The sequence below is a fragment of the Pleurodeles waltl genome, chromosome 7 (genome assembly GCF_031143425.1).
Source record: "Pleurodeles waltl isolate 20211129_DDA chromosome 7, aPleWal1.hap1.20221129, whole genome shotgun sequence".
Classification (NCBI taxonomy): domain Eukaryota; kingdom Metazoa; phylum Chordata; class Amphibia; order Caudata; family Salamandridae; genus Pleurodeles; species Pleurodeles waltl.
In genome coordinates, this window is record NC_090446.1 from 218,462,186 (window position 1) to 218,476,092 (window position 13,907).

The following is a 13,907-nucleotide window of genomic DNA, read 5'->3' on the forward strand; positions in this document are numbered from 1 at the left end:
GTCTGTTCTGCTCCTGGCCAGGTTGCGGAAACGCTGCCACTGTGAACGAGACAGGGAATCCGCAATCTCGTTGAAAACTCCTGGTATATGGACAGCTTTAAAGATCACATTCAGAGATAAGCACTGTAACATGAATCAGCGCAACAAGCGTAAAACCCTCAAATCTCTCGCTTTCTGTCTATTCACTAGCTCCACAACAGCCATGTTGTCGATTAAGTCTGAATAAGACTGTCCTATTTGCTAACTCGTGCCCCCATACTGCCATGGCCACCAGAAGGGGAAAAAATTCCAGAAAAGCAATTCTCCCCCCTTGTTGTAACCAGAGTGCTGGCCACGCCTCTGCGCACCATCTGCCATCCCAGAAAATCCCAAAACCATGCGCTCCTGCCCCATCTGAGAAAATCTGCACCTGCCATACTGTCTCTTCCTCACAGAACCACATGGATACCCCATTGAATTGTTTCAGAAATGTTTCCCAAACCCTAACATCTTCTCTGAGTCCCATTGACACTCTTATTCTGTGGTGCGGCAAAACTGCACCTGACATGGACAAACCTAGTCGCCTGCAAAACGTCCTCCCCCCCCCCCAACTGCCCTACAAGCAAAGTTAAGGTACCCCAACAGCTTCTGAGCTGTTCGCAAATCGATTTTTCGTGCCTCCTTCACCGTGACCAAGAAAACCAGCATCTCAGCTACTTTCTGCGCCGATAATCTGGCCGTCATTGTACTGGAGTCTAACTCAATACCCAGAAAGGTGAGAACCGATGAGGGGCCTTCGGTCTTTTTTCGGGTGCCAAAGGCACTCCCATCTGCCATGCCATGTCCTGAAAATTTTTAAAAGCCATCCGCCATTCCCCCGAATCCTTCCTTCCAACAAAAAGGAAGTCATCCAGGTAGTGGGTCACCGCATAATGCCCACTGCTCTTGACAAAAACCCACTGCATGAAGGTGCTAAAGGCTTCGAACAAGGCGCATGAAATCGCGCAACCCATGGGCAGGACCCTGTCCACATAGATTGCTCCTTCAAACTGCATCCCCAGCAAATCCCCCGGGTGTATCGGCAATAGCCTGAAAGCTGATTGTATATCGCATTTTGCCAGTTCTGCCCCATGGCCACACGCCCTGACCAATTAGATAGCATCGTCCACAGATGCATACACCACTCTGGTGTCTTCCGCTGCAATGAAATTGTTAACAGATGTGCCCTCCGGCCATGAGAGGTGATGTATCAACCTGAATTCACCCGGGGCCTTCTTTGGCACGCCTCCCAATGGGGATATCATCAAATTCTGACTCGGCCACTCATAAAATGGGCCCGCAATTCTGCACAATGACAGTTCCTTGTCCAGCTTTTTCTTAACCACCTGTGGCAGTTCCTTTGCAGACTGCAAATTGTCTGCCCAGCGTCTCACCCGTGGGCCTTGGTAGCTGACCCTGAAAACTTCCTGAAAACCTTCTGCTAACTTAAAAGCAGCTGCCCTGTCAGTGTATATACGCAGCCATGGTAAGATAAAGTCTAACCTAACTGGCGTGGCCCCCTTTGGAGCAGGAGTGCCCTGTGTCCCTCTGCCTTTTGCCGCCCTCCATTGCTCGGAGGGCCTGGGGAGTGAAAAGCATTGTGTAACCGGGTGACGGCCCCCGCACTTGGAGCAGTCATGTTTAAATTTACAAGGATGTCTGGAGCAGAAACCCTTGTTGAAATTCCAGCACTCTCCTGTTAGGTGTTGTTTTTTGTCCCACGCCCGCCACCCCCCCCCCGGGGCGGGACGTGCCTGAAACGGCTTGTAGACCACTGGTAACCCACTGGCCTTATGCGTCGATGCTGCGGATTGTGATGATGCCATCCACTGCATCCATAATTCTGGGTCTACATCCCCCCATGGCTTATCTGGGTTAATGCTCACTCGAGCTCTGAACTCCTCGTCGTAACTCAGCCAGGCAAAATCCCCAAAATGCATCTGCGCTTTCCTAATGATGTCCATGTATTTAAATAGCGCTATAGCCCTGTCCGGGCATTTCTCACAATAGATGCTTGCAAAAAATTAAAAATGCTGATGTCGAATTGTCCATGTTAATTGGCACCCTCGGCCTACGTGCCAACTCCCACTCTTCTTCCTTAGACCCTTCTTTGGCTTGTATGCCCCTATGTAGAAGTTTTAAAACGTCTACATACTCGTGTCTCCATATTCTGGCCTTTGTTTTCTCCGCTACGTGTGAGCCCAGTGGCATAGCCAGACCCATATAGGGTAGCCTCTTCTTGTGTTCTCCCCCTTCCTTCTCTTCTGTGCCTGACTTCTATCCTGCTGTCTTGTCCCCGCCCTCGCCCTCAGTTGTAGCTCTGACCTGCAGCTCTGTGCCTTTTTCCCTGCCCTATTTATCTTTCCCTGTTAGTGTGTCAAGTATCAAACCGTCCCCTACCCCCACGGACTTGTAAATTGGAGTGTCAAACCCTTTAGCGCCGTCCCCCCAAACCGACCACCATTGCCCTTTACCTCTTCCTTGTGTAGCCACAGGCCACGAAACCTTCCGTGCCCCTCGGACCCGTGCTTGGTCTTGCCTTCTTTCATGTGGACCACTGTTGTTATCCCGCTCCTGAAAAATAGAAGCGGAGAGAGGGCTGCGCCGCTCCTGCGTCCTCTTCCCCTCCCCCTTGTGCTGTGTACCTCTGTCTCCCTGTTCTCCCCGTCTTCCCATTCTTCCAGATCCTCCTCATAGTCAAGTTCCAGCACTTCCATCCTTTTTTCCACACTCCCACTCATCATCATGTAGTTATGAGACATATCCTCGTGACCCACATGGCGTCCACCATCTCTGAGTTGTCCCCGATCCTGCGGAGTAGAGAAGGCCGCCGGAGACCCCTCTAGCGCTTCTGACCAACATGCCGGGCCGTGTTGCACCCGTTGGTATCGCCTTCTTTCTGCCAACCTCTTGCGTTGGCATTGACTTTCCGCGTGCGCATGGCCGTATGCGCCACTTGCACCCATCGCGCTGCCTAAACCACTATCCTCCCCTACTTCCTGACCCCTTCCGCTCGGGACCCATACCCAGCTGCCCCTTCTGCCGTCTTGCGGCATGGTCCCTAGGTTGGCTGTACTGTCTGCTGGCCTCTTCAGCTGCTGGCCGTGTGGCACGGACATGTCCCGCTCCATGCACAATTGGGCCCACCTATCTTCCGTCTCTGCTACTATGTAGCGTTGTTCCCTGATCCTGGCCTCCAAGTCCCACGCCTCACCTGAGTCTAGCCTGGCTATCCAGGGGCAGGGGGACCCTGCCTCCCCGCCCGCCCCTCGGGCCTCCTTGGGCTGCCCCTTATTGGGCTTGCCCTTACCGTCTGCCCGTCTGTCTTGGCCCTTTGCCTTTCTTTTTGGCATCCTTGTTGGTCCCGGCCTGGTTGGCCCCGCCCTTGGGTAACAACAGGTCCATGGGTGTGGTTTCCATGATGGGGGCGGGGAGTTCCTGCGCTAATGTTTCTTGCTCGGGGCCCTGTCCGCCGTGTTCAGGTTCTGGGATAAATCCACCTCCCCTGCCTGCTGCACTGGCGCTGCACCATCCTCCGAGAGGTCTGGCTCAGCCTCAGGGCTCTCTCCGTCTCCCAATTGGCTGGTGGGGGAGATTGCGCCAAGCACCCGTCCCACCGCCGCTTTTTTGGGCTTTTTGGCCCTCTCCGGGGATGTGCATGCGGCTACCGCCGCTGCTACTCGGCTGGACGCGGCGCGCACCGGTCGTACCATCCCCACCCAGGCCTGTTCCAGGACCCCAGGTCTGAGTAGGTCAGCCCGCCCCGCCTCGCCAAAAATGCAGAGCGCAGCTTGTACCGCCTCTGCGTCATGGCTGGTTGCCATGGCGCCAGGGGAAAGTCCTTTCTAAGCTAGCCTGACAGTACCCCCCTACTGCGGGCCACCAAGGGTGTGTAGAGGAAGGATAAATGGGGGCCCAGCGTCCCCTGGTGCCTTCCAGGGTCTTAGCGGGGGGCCTGGCAAGAGGAGGTCCTGTTATTGCGCAAGGGGTGCCTTGTGTAATTGACTCCTTGCCTAAAATTGTATAAATTAATAATCTTTTTTTTTGGGGGGGGGGGGAGGGCGGCCTGTACAGACCCTAAAAGGCTTACTGGGGCCTTGAGGGCCGGTGGCGTGGGCCCCACACACAGTACTGTGTGGGCTACCCCACCTAGTTTTAGTTATGTCCTACCAGCCTTGGCCTATAATGTATTTTATTATTATTTTTTTATAATTTTTTTTTTATATTTTTTAGTATGTTGCCCGAGTGCCGGGCCTACTTGGAAAACTGTTTGCGGGGCCCTCAGGGCGCCGCAGTGGCTTAAAACCAGCCACCTGTTGCCGCGGCCGCGGAGCCGCGAATGCGGCCGGCCGGAACACCGACCACGTGGTCTCGTGTTCCCAAAGGGGGAGCGGCCACTCTAAAAGAGCGTATAGCCGTCCCCGGTAGCTATTTTTTTTTTTGGGGACCAGAAAAAGGCCGAAGCCCGCAGACCCGTCCCCGTCCTGGGCCCCACCCTACCTCCAACATGAAGCTCCCAACTCCTGACGCGAAAAAACCCCAGGGACCGGCCACTCCAAACTAACCGCGCGATGGGTTAGCGCGGAAAGAGGCCGGTCCCTCCACCCCCAACCCCTTTTATTCCCACCCCCTAAAGAGAAAATGAAGGTTTTACATTTATTAGCGCATAAACGTAGTGCTGCAATAATCAAGTGTGACTTTAACCGAACTAATAAAGATTGTACGGGGACAAAATGTGCCCTTAGAGTAGTTTGCCAACATTTATAAGCGTGCTTTATATAACGTGATGTATTAGAATTGCACGAATCTGACATAATCGTAAACGTGTGCTATGATTTGCTTGTTCGAAATGTTTTAGCTTAGCATAACTTTAGTGGAGGCTTTGGCCTAGTTGCCTGGTCTCACGATTTAGATGCTCGTATTTTTCAAATGTGCTAATAAACGTGTATTTTTGCTTGAAGCTGTACTTTTCCACTGAGATCGTTCACATGCTTATCTTAAGTGTTAGACCTGACCGCCTTAGGGTAGTCACCCCTAACTTTTTGCCTGCCTCCCTCCACTTTGTGGATACTGTTTTTGCTGGTTTTTAGACTCTGCGCACTTTACCACTGCTAACCAGTGCTAAAGTGCATATGCTCTCTCTCTGTAAACATGGTAACTTTGGATCATACCTGATTGAACTATTTAATCTACTTATAAGTCCCCAGTAATGTGCACTCCAGGTGCCTAGGGCATATAGATTAAATGCTACTAGTGGACCTGCAGCACGGATTGTGCCACCCACTTAAGTAGCCCCTTTTCCTTGTCTCAGGCCTACCATTGCTAGGCCTGTGTGGGCAGTTTCACTGCCACCTCGACTTGGCATTTAAAAGTACCTGCCAAGCATAGAGCTCCCCTTTTTCTACATACAAGTCACCCTTAATGTGTGCCCTGGGTATCCCCTAGAGCAGGGTGCTGTGTAGGTAAAAGGCAGGACATGTACCTGTGTAGTTATATGTCCTGGTAGTGTAAGAAACCCTCAATTCGTTTTTACACTGCTGTGAGACCTGCTCCCTTCATAGGCTAACATTGGGGCTGCCCTCATACACTGTTGAAGTGGCAGCTGCTGATCTGAAAGGAGCAGGGAGGTCATATTTAGTATGGCCAGAATGGTAATACAAAATCCTACTGACTGGTGAAGTTGGATTTAATATTACTATTCTAGAAATGCCACTTTTAGAAAGTGAGCATTTCTTTGCACTTAAATCCTTCTGTGCCTTACAATCCACGTCTGGCTAGGTTTAGTTGACAGCTCCTTGTGCATTCACTCAGACACACCCCAAACACAGGGTACTCAGCCTCACTTGCATACATCTGCATTTTGAATGGGTCTTCCTGGGCTGGGAGGGTGGAGGGCCTACCCTCACACAAAGGACTGCCACACCCCCTACTGGGACCCTGGCAGACAGGATTGAACTGAAAGGGGACCTGGTGCACTTCTTAGCCACTCTTTGAAGTCTCCCCCACTTCAAAGGCACATTTGGGTATAAAACAGGGCCTCTGCCCTACCTCATCAGACACTTGCTGGAGAAGAAACCGGAACCAGAAACTACATCCTGTCAAGAAGAACTGCCTGGCTGCTCAAAGGACTCACCTGTCTGCTTTCTACAAAGGACTGCTGTCTTGCTGTTGCCCTGCTGCCTTGCTGAACTCTTGCCTGGCTGTGAAAGTGCTCTCCAAGGGCTTGGATAGAGCTTGCCTCCTGTTCCTTGAAGTCTCAGGACCAAAAAGACTTCTTTCTTTCACTTGGACGCTCCGTGCGCCGAAAATTTCGACGCACAGCTTGTTTCGCGGTGAGAAAAACGCCGCACACCGACGCTGATCAACGCGACGCTCTCGGGACGATCGAGACTTCGACGCACAACCTCGCAAGGACAACGCCGCCCGACTTTCCAGGAGAAATCGACGCGACGCCTACCGTGAACGCGAAACTTTGACGCACGGCCTCGCAAGGACAACGCCGCCCGACTTCCGAGGAGAAATCGACGCGACGCCTGCCGTGAGACCAAGATTTCGACGCACGGCCTCGCAAGGACAACGCCGCCCGACTTCCAAGGAGAAATCGACGTGACGCCTGCCGTGAGATCGAACCTTCGACGCGCAGCCCCGCAGAACGACGCGCAGCCGGAAAACAAGCAGGAGAATCCACGCACAGACCCGGGACATCTGGTAATCCCCGCGATCCACGAAAAGAGACTGTCTGCGCGCCGGAAAACGACGCCCGACTTCCCCGCGTGGAAAAGAACGACGCAAGTCTTTGTGTGCGGAGGAGAAATCGACGCACACACCCTTTTTCCACGCATCCCTTTTCCTGTGGCCCTCTGAGGAGATTTTCCACCAGAAACCAGGTACTTTGTGCTTGAAAGACACTGTATTGCATTCTAAAGACTTAAGACACTTTATATCACTTTCCTGTGATAGTTCTACAATTTTCCATTGCATCTTTATTCTTTTTGACCTACAATTATCCTGATAAATATTATATATTTTTCTAAACACTGTGTGGTGTATTTTTGTGGTGTTATATGGTGGTATTGTATGACTTATTGCACAAATACTTTACACATTGCCTTCTAAGTTAAGCCTGACTGCTCGTGCCAAGCTACCAGAGGGTGGGCACAGGATAATCTTGGATAGTGTGTGACTTACCCTGACTAGAGTGAGGGCTTTTGCTTGGACAGAGGGTAACCTGACTGCCAACCAAAAACCCCATTTCTAACATTGGTGGCAGCGGTGGGATAGGACTTGTATTTGTGCAGTGACATACAGTAGCTAAGTATTTCACTACCTACCCACAGTTGAAGGTCAACTTGGTTTTTATCTCTTTTTGAAAATCCGTTTTTTCCTGACAATTTTCAAAAACTAAATCCTCACTCAACATGTCTCTGACTGGGTCTCAGACAGGGGACTTTGACCTAGTCCAGTTGGATACATACACGGTCAAACAACTAAGAGGATTCTGCAGGGCATTAAGGGTACCCACCCAAGGGGCCTCCAGAAAGGAGGACTTTCAAGTGGCGCTGAGGGCCTGGGCAGAAGCCCATTTAGAGGATGATGAGGAAGAGGAGCCAGAAAATGGCCCCTCAGAAGGATTTTCACTATCTATGGATGGTGTTACCACTGCAATTGTACACCCTTCCAGACCAGGGAGCAGTGTCTCCATGCAAAGCCTGACCGCAGAGGAAAGGAGAGAGGAAAGGGAGTTCCAATTGCAAATGGCAAAACTGAAAATTGAGGCACAACAGGAGGAGAGGAGGGCAGAAAGAGAAGCCAAACAAGCTGAGGCTGAAAGAGCAGCCAAACAGATTGAAGCTGAAAGAACAGCCAAACAAGCAGAAGCTGAAAGAACAGCCAAACAAGTGGAAGCTGAAAGAGCTTTGGCTGAAAAGAAACTATTGTTGGCTCATGAACTGAGTCTCAAGGAGCTGGAGATCAAGGCAAGACAGTCTGAATCCAGCAATAATGGTGGCAGCATACAGACAGGACCTGCTGGAGAAAAGAAGGTTCGTATACCCAAAAATGTGGTGCCCAGTTTTGTGGTGGGAGATGACATAGATAAATGGTTAGCTGCTTATGAAGTTGCACTAAGGGCTCATGAGGTTCCTGAAGGGCAATGGGGGGTAGCTATGTGGGGTTATGTGCCGCCATTGGGGAGGGACACACTTCTCACATTGGATCCACCGGATCAAAACACATACCCACTCCAGAAAGCCACTTTACTTGCCAAGTTTGGGCTGACCCCTGAGGGATACCGTCAGAGGTTCAGGGACAGCACCAAACAAACCACACAAACATGGGTAGATTTCTTTGATTTCTCTAGTAAGGCACTGAATGGATGGGTGCGGGGCAACAAAGTAGCAGATTATAAAGGTTTATATGACTTGATCCTGAGAGAGCATATGCTTAGTGTTACTTATACCGATTTGCGCCAGCACCTAGTGGATAGTAAGCTGACTGATCCCAGGAAGCTTGCTGAGGAGGCGGACCTCTGGGCTAGCACCAGAGTGTCCAAAAAGGTACCTGGGGGGGACTCCCACAAAGGTGGTCAGGGTTCCCAACAGAAGAAAGAGGGGGGAGATAAACTTACAGATAAGGAACTCTCTAAAGGCCCCCAAAAGAATTCCCAGGGAGGGGGTGGCAACCCTTCCTTTTCCAAATTTGGGAAAAAGCCAGGGACATTTGACAGGTCAGGAAAATCTAGCCCCAAATGCATGGAGTGTTACCAGTATGGTCACTATAAAGGCGATCCCCAGTGCCCCAAGAGGGCACCGTCCACTACTGGACAGGTCCCTGGGTTGACTAGTGTAGCGCTCGGGGGGGAGATGGACCCAGATAGCTGTGGGGGACAGGTAGAGATTTCCCTAGTGTCCCTGGGAGAAGGAGAAATGATGTCCAAGGTCCACATGCCTAAAAATACTTCCAAGTACCGGCAGTGGGTCCTCATTGATGGGCAGAAGGTGGAGGCTCTGCGTGACACAGGAGCCAGTATGACTACTATCAAGAGTCAGCTGGTGTCCACAGAGCAGATAATCCCTAATACATTCCACCAGGTCATAGTCGCTGACAATCGCGAGAGTCACCTACCGGTGGCTCGGGTTCCCTTTGAGTGGGGGGGGGTCTCTGGTACTCTGAAAGTAGCTGTGAGTCCTGCCATGCCTGTAGATTGTCTGTTAGGCAATGATCTAGAGCATACTGCTTGGAAAGAAGTAGAGCTCAGATCTCACCTGGAGATGTTAGGGTTACCTGAGTGGGTCTGCATGACCACCCGGTCCATGGCTGACCGAGAGGGAAGTCAAGGGCCTCTGGAGCCTGGAACGATGGCCCAGAGAGCTGCCAAGAGGAGGGACGAGGGGCGCGGGAAACCGGCCCCCGAAGTTCCCACAGTGGCTGACGGGGCTCCTGAGGAGGAGACTCCCGAGCCAACTGGGGAAGACATTGCCACCCTAGGTGACTTACCTGAGCTTGCTGGCTGGCAAGTTGAGGGTGGACCCACCAGGGAGGAATTCTGCAAGGCGCAGAAAGAGTGTCCCACTCTAGAAGGGTTGAGGAAACAAGCCTTAAACCAGGCAGCAGGTGACGCCTCTGGCAATCACCACCTATATTGGGAGAATGATCTCCTCTACAGTGAGCTTAGGGTTCCGGTCTTTGGGGCAGCACGTGTGCTGGTGGTCCCCCAATGTTACCGAGCCTTCCTACTGGGTCTGGCTCACGACATTCCCCTGGCAGGACATTTGGGACAAGACAAGACCTTCAACAGGCTTGTCACCCACTTTCACTGGCCCAAAATGAGGACACACTCAGACAAATTCTGCAGGGCTTGTCCTACCTGCCAGGCTAGTGGTAAAGCAGGAAAGAGGGTTAAAACCCCCCTGATTCCACTTCCTGTCGTTGGCACCCCCTTTGAAAGGGTGGGCGTCGACATTGTTGGCCCCTTGGACCCCAAAACTGCCTTAGGCAACAGGTTTATCCTGGTTTTGGTGGACCATGCCACCCGGTACCCAGAGGCAATCCCCCTGAGGACCGTAACTGCATCGGTGGTAGCCAGAACCCTGATGGGGATATTTACCCGTGTGGGATTCCCCAAGGAGATAGTGTCTGACAGAGGCACTAACTTCATGTCCGCGTACATGAAGCATCTGTGGGATGCGTGTGGGGTAACCTACAAGTTCACCACACCCTATCACCCCCAGTCTAATGGGCTTGTGGAGAGATTCAACAAGACCCTGAAAGGCATGATTGGTGGCCTCCCTGAGGCCATGAGGCGTAAATGGGACGTCCTCTTACCATGCCTTCTCTTTGCTTACAGAGAGGTCCCCCAGAGGGGGGTAGGGTTCAGTCCCTTCGAGCTTCTCTATGGGTACCCCGTCAGGGGACCCTTAAGCATTGTCAAGGAGGGATTGGAGAACGCTCCAAAGACACCCCCTCAGGACGTGGTCAGCTACATGTTGGCCCTCCGCAACCAGATGACCCGCTTCTGGAAAGAGGCCCAAAGTAACCTAGAGGCCAGTCAAGAGGTGATGAAACAATGGTATGACCAGAAGGCCACTCTGGTAGAGTTTCAACCTGGAGACAAAGTGTGGGTAATGGAGCCAGTAGAGCCCAGAGCTCTCCAGGACCGCTGGTCTGGCCCATTTGAAATAAAGGAGCGGAAAGGGGAGGCCACTTACCTAGTGGACCTCCAAACCCCTAGGAACCCCCTAAGGGTGCTCCACGTGAACCGACTAAAAGCTCATTTTGAGAGGTCGGAGATCAACATGCTTCTGGTCACAGATGAAGGAATGGAAGAGGAGAGTGAACCTCTCCCTGACCTCCTCTCTGCCCAAGAAGGTGATGGGTCCGTAAGCGGGGTCATTCTGTCTGACTCCCTGACTCTAAACCAGAAAGGAGACTGCTATGAGCTGTTGGAGCAGTTCTCCCCCCTCTTCTCCCTTACTCCTGGACTGACCCACCTCTGTGTTCATGATATTGACACCGGTGACAGTCTCCCTGTGAAGAACAAAATTTACAGGTTGTCAGATAAGGTGAAGGCCAGCATCAAGGAGGAGGTCTCCAAGATGTTGACGCTAGGGGTTATTGAGAAGTCCAGTAGTCCCTGGGCCAGCCCAGTGGTGTTGGTCCCTAAGGCTACTGCCCCAGGCGCGAAGCCAGAACTCCGGTTCTGCGTGGACTACCGGGGTCTCAACTCAGTCACACGGACTGATGCTCACCCCATCCCCCGAGCTGATGAGCTCGTGGACAGGCTAGGCGCTGCCAAGTTCCTGAGTACATTTGATCTTACTTCAGGGTACTGGCAGATCGCCCTGACTGAGGGGGCTAAGGAAAGGTCCGCCTTTTCCACCCCTGACGGCCATTACCAGTTCCGGGTGATGCCGTTTGGATTGAAAAATGCCCCCGCTACCTTCCAACGGTTGGTTAACGGGGTCCTGGCTGGCAAGGATGCCTTCTGTGCAGCCTACCTGGATGACATAGCTGTCTACAGTTCCAGCTGGGAGGAACACCTGCTCCACCTCAAGGAGGTGCTTCAGGCCCTGCAACAGGCAGGCCTGACCATCAAGGCTAGTAAGTGCCAGATTGGGCAGGGTTCCGTGGTGTACTTGGGACACCTAGTAGGTGGTGGCAAGGTGCAGCCACTCCAGGCCAAGATCGAAACTATCAAGGCCTGGCAACCACCTCGAACCCAGACTGAGGTGAGGGCCTTTTTAGGCCTCACCGGATACTACCGCAGGTTTGTCAAGGGCTACGGTACCATTGTGTCCCCCTTGACAGAACTCACGTCCAAGAAGCAACCTAGGTTGGTGAATTGGACAGAGGCTTGTCAGAAAGCCTTTGACGCCCTGAAGGAAGCCATGTGCACGGCCCCCGTGCTCAAGGCCCCTGACTACTCCCAGGAATTTATCGTGCAGACAGACGCTTCAGAGCATGGCATAGGGGCAGTTCTAGCACAGCTAAATGAGGAGGGCAGAGATCAACCGGTAGTCTTTATTAGCAGAAGACTATTACCACGGGAACAGAGGTGGAGTGCTATTGAAAGAGAAGCTTTTGCTGTGGTCTGGGCACTGAAGAAGCTGAGACCCTACCTGTTTGGGACTCACTTCCTAGTTCAGACAGACCACAGGCCCCTCAGATGGCTCATGCAGATGAGGGGTGAGAATCCAAAACTCTTGAGGTGGTCCATTTCCCTACAGGGGATGGACTTTACGGTGGAACATCGCCCAGGGGTTGACCACGCCAATGCTGATGGTCTCTCCAGGTACTTCCGCCTTAGCGATGAGAGCTCCCAAGAGGTCGGGTAGCTCTCCCCACTTTCAGCTGGGGGGGACACATGTTAGACCTGACCGCCTTAGGGTAGTCACCCCTAACTTTTTGCCTGCCTCCCTCCACTTTGTGGATACTGTTTTTGCTGGTTTTTAGACTCTGCGCACTTTACCACTGCTAACCAGTGCTAAAGTGCATATGCTCTCTCTCTGTAAACATGGTAACTTTGGATCATACCTGATTGAACTATTTAATCTACTTATAAGTCCCCAGTAATGTGCACTCCAGGTGCCTAGGGCATATAGATTAAATGCTACTAGTGGACCTGCAGCACGGATTGTGCCACCCACTTAAGTAGCCCCTTTTCCTTGTCTCAGGCCTACCATTGCTAGGCCTGTGTGGGCAGTTTCACTGCCACCTCGACTTGGCATTTAAAAGTACCTGCCAAGCATAGAGCTCCCCTTTTTCTACATACAAGTCACCCTTAATGTGTGCCCTGGGTATCCCCTAGAGCAGGGTGCTGTGTAGGTAAAAGGCAGGACATGTACCTGTGTAGTTATATGTCCTGGTAGTGTAAGAAACCCTCAATTCGTTTTTACACTGCTGTGAGACCTGCTCCCTTCATAGGCTAACATTGGGGCTGCCCTCATACACTGTTGAAGTGGCAGCTGCTGATCTGAAAGGAGCAGGGAGGTCATATTTAGTATGGCCAGAATGGTAATACAAAATCCTACTGACTGGTGAAGTTGGATTTAATATTACTATTCTAGAAATGCCACTTTTAGAAAGTGAGCATTTCTTTGCACTTAAATCCTTCTGTGCCTTACAATCCACGTCTGGCTAGGTTTAGTTGACAGCTCCTTGTGCATTCACTCAGACACACCCCAAACACAGGGTACTCAGCCTCACTTGCATACATCTGCATTTTGAATGGGTCTTCCTGGGCTGGGAGGGTGGAGGGCCTACCCTCACACAAAGGACTGCCACACCCCCTACTGGGACCCTGGCAGACAGGATTGAACTGAAAGGGGACCTGGTGCACTTCTTAGCCACTCTTTGAAGTCTCCCCCACTTCAAAGGCACATTTGGGTATAAAACAGGGCCTCTGCCCTACCTCATCAGACACTTGCTGGAGAAGAAACCGGAACCAGAAACTACATCCTGTCAAGAAGAACTGCCTGGCTGCTCAAAGGACTCACCTGTCTGCTTTCTACAAAGGACTGCTGTCTTGCTGTTGCCCTGCTGCCTTGCTGAACTCTTGCCTGGCTGTGAAAGTGCTCTCCAAGGGCTTGGATAGAGCTTGCCTCCTGTTCCTTGAAGTCTCAGGACCAAAAAGACTTCTTCCTTTCACTTGGACGCTCCGTGCGCCGAAAATTTCGACGCACAGCTTGTTTCGTGGTGAGAAAAACGCCGCACACCGACGCTGATCAACGCGACGCTCTCGGGACGATCGAGACTTCGACGCACAACCTCGCAAGGACAACACCGCCCGACTTTCCAGGAGAAATCGACGCGACGCCTACCGTGAACGTGAAACTTGGACGCACGGCCTCGCAAGGACAACGCCGCCCGACTTCCGAGGAGAAATCGACGCG